This window comes from Pteropus alecto, unplaced genomic scaffold, assembly GCF_000325575.1.
Source record: "Pteropus alecto unplaced genomic scaffold, ASM32557v1 scaffold156, whole genome shotgun sequence".
Lineage (NCBI taxonomy): Eukaryota > Metazoa > Chordata > Mammalia > Chiroptera > Pteropodidae > Pteropus > Pteropus alecto.
This window is the reverse complement of record NW_006437746.1, coordinates 357732-365114: the sequence shown is the minus strand read 5'-3', so window position 1 is coordinate 365114 and position 7383 is coordinate 357732. Positions and strand designations below refer to the sequence as shown.

At 38.8% G+C, this 7383-nt stretch overlaps 1 protein-coding gene across 2 annotated transcripts in view; it reads right to left on the bottom strand.

Annotated features, from left to right (window-relative positions):
- MYRIP (myosin VIIA and Rab interacting protein) overlaps nt 1-7383 on the bottom strand; it is a 240212-nt gene that overhangs the window by 171300 nt on the left and 61529 nt on the right. The gene's annotated exons all lie outside the window — the stretch shown is intronic.

Here is a 7383-nt window from a genome sequence, read left to right as displayed (position 1 = left end):
GTTAGGAGTTAGTTGAGATAACAATGGTGTGGTGGCAATTATAATAATAACACTAGCAGCTACTATATTAAATGCCACCTATTGCTAAAAGTAATTTACATATACTATCTACCCTTAAACTAACCTCTCCAGATAACTATGATTATACTATTTTAACATGAGAAAACTGAGGCTCAGAGAATTCAAGATCACATACCTGGGGCTGTTTATAACATGGATGGAGTTACAATCTCCTGTTTGCCCCTCCGATCCACTATCCAGTGTACCCACCAGGTGACTGACTTGCAGGGACCATATCGGCACCCCTCCATCCCAGACCTTATCTTCAGACTTCCAGTCACCTCTCCATTCACTAATGCCCCAGACTGGGGATGATTATGACTCTGAGGTCTTATAATATCATTTGAGGTTTCTCTAGAGCCCATATCTAATCCTAACCCTAACTAGGCCATGTTGTTAACCCTTCCTCAAATTATCCTAATCTGAATACATTGCTTCCTGCTGGGGTCCAAGCTGATACCCGTGCTATTCACTGTGACATGCTGTGAGGATAGACAGTCTGTGCCTTTAAGAAGCTTTATTCTCAGAGGCAGAGAAGAAGCAAAGAAATATGGAGTGGTCATTCAATGTTTTCAAATGCCTGCTATCTCTAACCTCATTTTCTGGCAATCGTTGGGGAACCACTCCTTCAACATCAGGCATCCATGGTAAAACTCAGGGTGCCTTCCCCTGGCTTCTAAAGCTTCAGGGTTTAAGCCTGGCTGTTTTGGACAATCATTCAGCAACAGACACACTCTGAGCAGCAGCCAAGGAAAGTGTTCTTGACTTATTAGACAGAGCCCTTCGGAAAGGCTAGTTCCAAGGAGCTTAGAGAGAAGACAGAACATCCCTGGGTGGACTTACCTTGAAATCTTGGAATTACGCAACTGCCTGCCTGCCTTGGCTGCAGACAGAACAGCTCAGGGACAACCCCCCATGTCATCTCTCTCATGCCCTGTTCTCAGGCCAAGACAGAAGGGGCTTAAACATTTACTTTCACAATGTGCATTTCATTGCAATGCTAAAGGAACAACCGGTTCCGACTGATATCAAATGAATACAATTATGCATAAGCCAATATTAGTTTTGCTGAATTTGAAACGTTTTTCATTTAAATACTGTGATAGTCCATTTTATGTATCAATTTAACTAGACGATAATAGTGTTTTAGACATTAACCTGTATGTTACTTTGAAGGTATTTTGTAGTGGTGAGGAGTGTCCATAATCGGTTGATTGGAAGGAAGGGAAATATTAGATCATTTGGGTGGGCTTCATTCAATCAGCTGAAAGATCTTAAGAGCAGAACTGAGGCTTCCATGAGGAAGAAGAAATTCCACAGGTCATCAGCAGCTTCAACTCACGTACGAGAATCCAGTCTGTCCTTCGGGATCGCCAGCCCTATGGAGTCTGAACTTGCCTTTCCAGCTCCCACGACCACGTAAGCCAGTTCTTTGCACTAAATCTCTTAAAACATATCCCCTAGTCATTCTGTTTCTCTGGTTGACCCTGACTGATACAAATATCTAGTGATAAGAATAAAGCTTTGAGATTTTAAAAATATTCGTTATTGCCATAATGAAATAAAAATAAAGCTGTACTGATTTGGGGTGGGGGAGAAAGGACAAAATAGCAAGTCATTGAGTAGCTCCAAATGGGAAGAATACAAAGTTTAAGTTGAGAGAAGTCACATTTAGTTCTATAAAATGACTTTTTCCTCCGTTTAATGAAATTTAGTTATGTGGCATCCAGAAACTCGTCTTAAGTAATGTTTAAGAAGTCATCCAAATAAGTTTACCTGGAGGCTTCTGGGATCCACAAATATGTACATAAAGAAGGTCAAATCCAAGTGGGTCATAATACTAATTAAGTCAATAAAACAAAATTTAATATGTAACATGTCCACTCAGGGGATTTATGGAAATACATGAAAGACATTATAAAGAATAATTTCTAACTTTGTACTTATACATAAAATACTTTATCAAATTGTTTTCCTGTACCTCAGACTTAATTGCAAATATGAACTTTATTATAAATGTATTTAAAGTATTAAAATGCTTATTAAAATACTTATAGTATTTTAAAAGATATGATATTAAAGCATTGTGAGTATATAAATCAACTTTTTATTATCACATTTAGTAAGTGCTCCTATCCTTTTTCCTCTCAAAACTAGAAAATGTCTATATCAAAATGATCCAAGATATTTATTCTTGCCATAATTCTGCAAGCAGTTATACTGATCAGATGACTACAAATCTTATAAATGAAGATTACGAGAAAAAATTTAAGCTTCTTTAACAATTGTCATCTCCCATAAAAAAACTATGATGAAATTTTACTACAGTCTACGCTATGTTTCAAAGCACTATATTATTCCAAGTTCTTATCGGGAAAGATAGTTTCACAACAATTTCCTGGAAGTCTGGGAGCTCTTGTGGATGATTTTTACCTGCAGCCTGAGGTTTACCCTTCAGTTTCATAAACAGCACCACAGTCAGGCCTCAGAGTGATCTTGCCATTAGCTGAACATCTAAACAAGACTTCGCCATAGGCAAAAGTCAATCTGCATGCAGTTTCTGAAGAGGGGAACCCAAGACCTTGAATAGATGTTAAGATTTATCTGTAACACCTTAACAACTAATGTAAAAGGCTCTTAGAGAATAGAAAGTTCTTTAGTCTCACTTTCAGGCTAGAATAATGCAGTTGCGAGGAGCCCCACGCAGCAATCTCTTTACCGAATGGTCCACTGCATAATATCTTATTGTCCCTTCGTTTGGAATTCATGCCAGCAACTTTTTACCTGCTATATTATCATGTACACCATTAAAAAACTCTTCGTACTGCTTAAAATATTTTGGAAACAGTTTTTAAGGTTTTCTTTTCCTGAAGCGAAAGAAACAGAATTGAATTCAAGTTGCTCATAAGGGTAATTAAGAGCTGAAACTTAATGAGGAGAAGCAAGCTAGAGAAAGATGAAAATATTTTGCCATTTCGAACACACCAGGTGGCACTCTCGGGTGAAATGTCAGGCACTGACACAAGAAATGAATTTAAATGCACAGTGAAAGAAGAAATCTAAAACATACAGCATGTTGCTCAGCACTACATACTGTCCTTGACAGAATACAGGAAATAGAAGATAAAGTATTTGAATACTGAGTTTAAAATAAAGAATGTCATTTCATTGCTGAGACATATAATCCTTGCAGACCTATTCTTAGGTTTTTCTCTATAAACCTAAAATAACTGATCTTTGAAGATATAGATTTCTAATACATAATATGAATATACACATTATTGGTAAAATAAGCAGTGTTTACTGAACAACTGAGCCAGATCACATGGGAAAATATTGCTTTTAATACAGGTAAGTGATTTGTAGAAATTGAGATATACACGTGTTCATATATATATGTGTATATACATGTATATATACATACATATTAGTGTGCATGTATAGTATGTGTATATATATGTATATATACACACACACAATTTTGGACACGTGTAGAACATCAAGCCTCTTCTGGTATCTTTGATTCTAGGACTAAGGTTTATGTTTTTAATGTGATCGTGTTTTTATATTTAAGCACCAACACACGAGAGTATTTAAGTCAGCAGGATGCTATCTTTGCATTCACACATGATTTTACAAACTCCAAACAAAACCACCTGTTTCATATCTGCATCGATAGTGTCTTGTACACCGCAACGTACTCAATCAGAATGGGCTGGGTGAAAGAACACATGAATGAATGCATGCATATATGAATAAATAAGGTGAAAGACAGATGGATGGATGAATGGATAGAAAGAGACCAGATAGACTTAACTGGAAAAAAAGTGAAAGTTATCCCCACTTTTGACATTCTAAGACTTCTAACACTAGACTTGACAAACTGTTCATAGCTCACGCCTCACACCCTCAGCCCATCTTCTACCAGGGAGAGGGGAGGGAGGATGAAAACCGACTTTGCGAGGCAGTTCACAAACGTCATCTCCTTTAGTCTGCACATGTGTTATAGGAGGTAAGCATTGCTCATCTTCCAGATAAGAAGACTGACGTGCTAAAAAGTGACATGCCTCGGCCCTGGTCACTCAGGAAGCGCTGAAGTTGGATTCAAATCTAGGCCTTTTCTAATACGAAGTGTGTGCTTTTTCTGTTTACATTCCTACATCATCTAGATGATATGAAGCCCCTCTCTCATACGTGAGTTTATCTAATTATTTGCACATGATCGTATTAATTTCTCTTTGCTTTGTTTGTCTTATGCATATGTGTTCTCACAAGACTGAGGTAGGATAACTTTATAAATGAATAACACAGTTGTGAGGAGCCTCTGTTGAAAAAACCAATCATCTGTTATTCTACCACTCTAACACAGAAATCATTTCCAAGTCAACTAATTGTTGGCTTCTATACTCAGCATCTCGGCCAGAAATGGGCTGGCAGAGACTCTTCCATGTTCCTATACAGTGATTCTTAAGTCATGGGCACAGTCAACAACTTAGGACTCTAAAACATGACGCCTTGATTCCGCAAGACTTAGAGATGCCCTTGGCCTTTCATCCCACACTGCAACGTCCTGGGAGTGGGGAAGCTCTGGACCAGTGTCTTCTGCAGAGGTAATTTCACCAGAGCCCTTGAACCCCCACCTTCTAGAGTACAACGGAAGACCTTCTCAGAAGGGATGTGTATCTCTGGACAAGCAACTGCATCCTTTCACCAGAGAATTTTCACATTAAAATTGACTTTACAGATGCCCCATTCCCATTCCTTCACTGGACTTGTGAAAAATAGCTCTCAGAGAATATATAGCTAATAGTGTTTCTGGGTTCTTCATCATCTCCAACTTGTTTTCCAGCAGACTGACAGGCAATTTTATTCCTTTTAATTGTTGGTCAGTTCCTTAAATAATGAAAATGCAAAGTTACAATGTAACAACAACAACTTCAGGAGTTTAGACACGATAATTTTACATGCATAATCCTACTTCACCCTCATAACAAGCCTGAGATAGGTAGCATTATTATAGCTATCTTACAGATGGGGAAACTGAGGCTCTGAGAAATTAATTTACTTGTTTAAGGTCATACAGCTAAAAAATGGTGGATCTGCAGTTTGAACCCAAATGAATTAGAAAGTTAGACATCAAGTGTTTACATTACCATGCTATACTATCCTGCTTATAACCAGTCTTGTGATATCTTTTTATAAAGCCCATTTATCCTCTGTTTATGAAACAGAATCACAGAGTAATAATTTTAACCTTGGGATCTTTGCTGGTCCATCCATGTAACCAGCCACCTAAGACACTGAAGCTGTGGGCCTATCTGAAACGCTTGTCTTTAATTCTTTTTACTTTCCCACTACTGGTCCTACCTGCAATACATGTGGCTGACTGCTATGATGAGAAGTCGGTATCTCACAGCAGATTAGGAAAATACTGCAATACATGTGGCTGACTGCTATGATGAGAAGTATCTCACAGCAGATTAGGAAAATGTGCCTTGCTGAAGGAGCTAATTCCAAAACTAGACTTGATAGAATAGGATTAAAAGATGCAGATGGCCCTCTGACATTGAAGACTAGAATGGAAAGGTTAGTTCTAGATCTGAGTCTGGAAACTTCCAGTGAGGCCAGGAATGAGAGTGTTGTGGTTGATCTTCTGCAAAGCCAACGTCGAACCCTGGGCCTCAATCATCTAGATTCAACACTTTCTTTTCCTGCCTGGATTCCCGGAACACTGGAGGAAAATGGACTTTGAGTGATAATCTCCAATGATTCACTCTAGAATAATGTCAGCTGATCTCTTCCTGTTTCTCCACTCTTATTGCCCTTTGCTTAGTTCTTCTAGCTGAATTGTAGTTATCTCAGTAAGTCCCTTCAAATCCTTTCTGAAGTATGATTGAGATGTACATGAATAAAGTAAATATCAGGGGAATTTCTGTGGGTCCCTTTGCTCTCGGGGTCTCCTACAACCATTCCTTTCCACCTAAAAGCACCAGTCTAATCTTTTCAGCATTAAATTCAAGAAAAACTGCCTGGAAAACAACGTGTGTGGGAAACATGGTCCTTGACTGCAACCCTGAACATAATGTTCTAAGATGTTTTTTAAAGTTAGGTTTCCTTCCAGAATTCAACTTGCACAGGTCTGCCAGATAAACATTTTGGATTCAAACAGTAGTTAGGGAAACGTTTGTATGCTTAGATTTGAATGAGAAGAGGAAACTGCTGTGGTGGAGAGATTGCAAAGTGCTGTTCCATTTTGCATGACATTAAAAGCACAGCAACAATCAAAGTGACACTTCTCGCCACGAAGTTTCTGCCTGCACAGCATACCTCTCATGAGAGGAAAGGCATTGCTTTTCAAAAGGAAGATCCAATGTACAACTTGCTTCTTAAGAAATGCAACTGTTTAAAACCAGCACTGACTAATGTGGCTTATGTAAGCTCACATAAAGGCAACGCCTGCCTCTGTCTTGATTCTCTCATTAGCAACCTGTTATGGCTAACCCACCACATGGCGCCTCAGAATACTAAATTCTTTTAAGTTGTAACTTTGCCAAAAGAAACATCCACAAATGTATGTGGTGCCAATAGCATTACACTGATATATAAGCTAGTCAGGCTAGTTTAACTATAGGTACAATGCTGTCTTTATATAATGTTTTCCTCTGCAAAGCTGTATGGATTCTTCCAATTCTGTTTGATGGATAAGAAAAGGAGAGAAAATCAACCTGTTAATGACCTACAAATGCTATGATTAGGGAACTAAAGGAAAAAAAAACCAATCATAATTGTAAGCAAAAACAGTTTACCAAATGCCAACACTAAACTTGGCCTCCCCGAGTAAAATGAAACAATTGCTTTATTAACTGGGCTCATGCTTTTGACATGAAAGTCTCAAGAACAAATGCTCAATGAGAATTGATTCCTACTTTTGATGTGATGGCCATTTGGGAGGAAGATAGGGGAGGAGCCAGGAAGAATGAGGTGGGAGAGAAACACTACAAATAGACTGAATCGTGCTCATGAGGTGAGACTCGAGGCTTTCGCTTTTCACGTACTTCTAAGACTCAAACCCACTGACTCGCTGGTGGTCCAGCAATGAGGCCTGGAAGGGCAAGTCACTGTCACATCTATTGCCGGTCTGTTTTTCTCCCAGGGATAATGCCAAAACCAAGAGAATTTGGGACCAGGAATGAGAGATGTGTGGGGGCACAGGAAGCTAACATCAATTCCTACTGGGTCCACTGTACCCAATAGTCTTTTTTTTCCTACCATTTTTGTACCTGGTATCATGAGTTTTCAACCCAACCTGCCCACTTTGGTGGA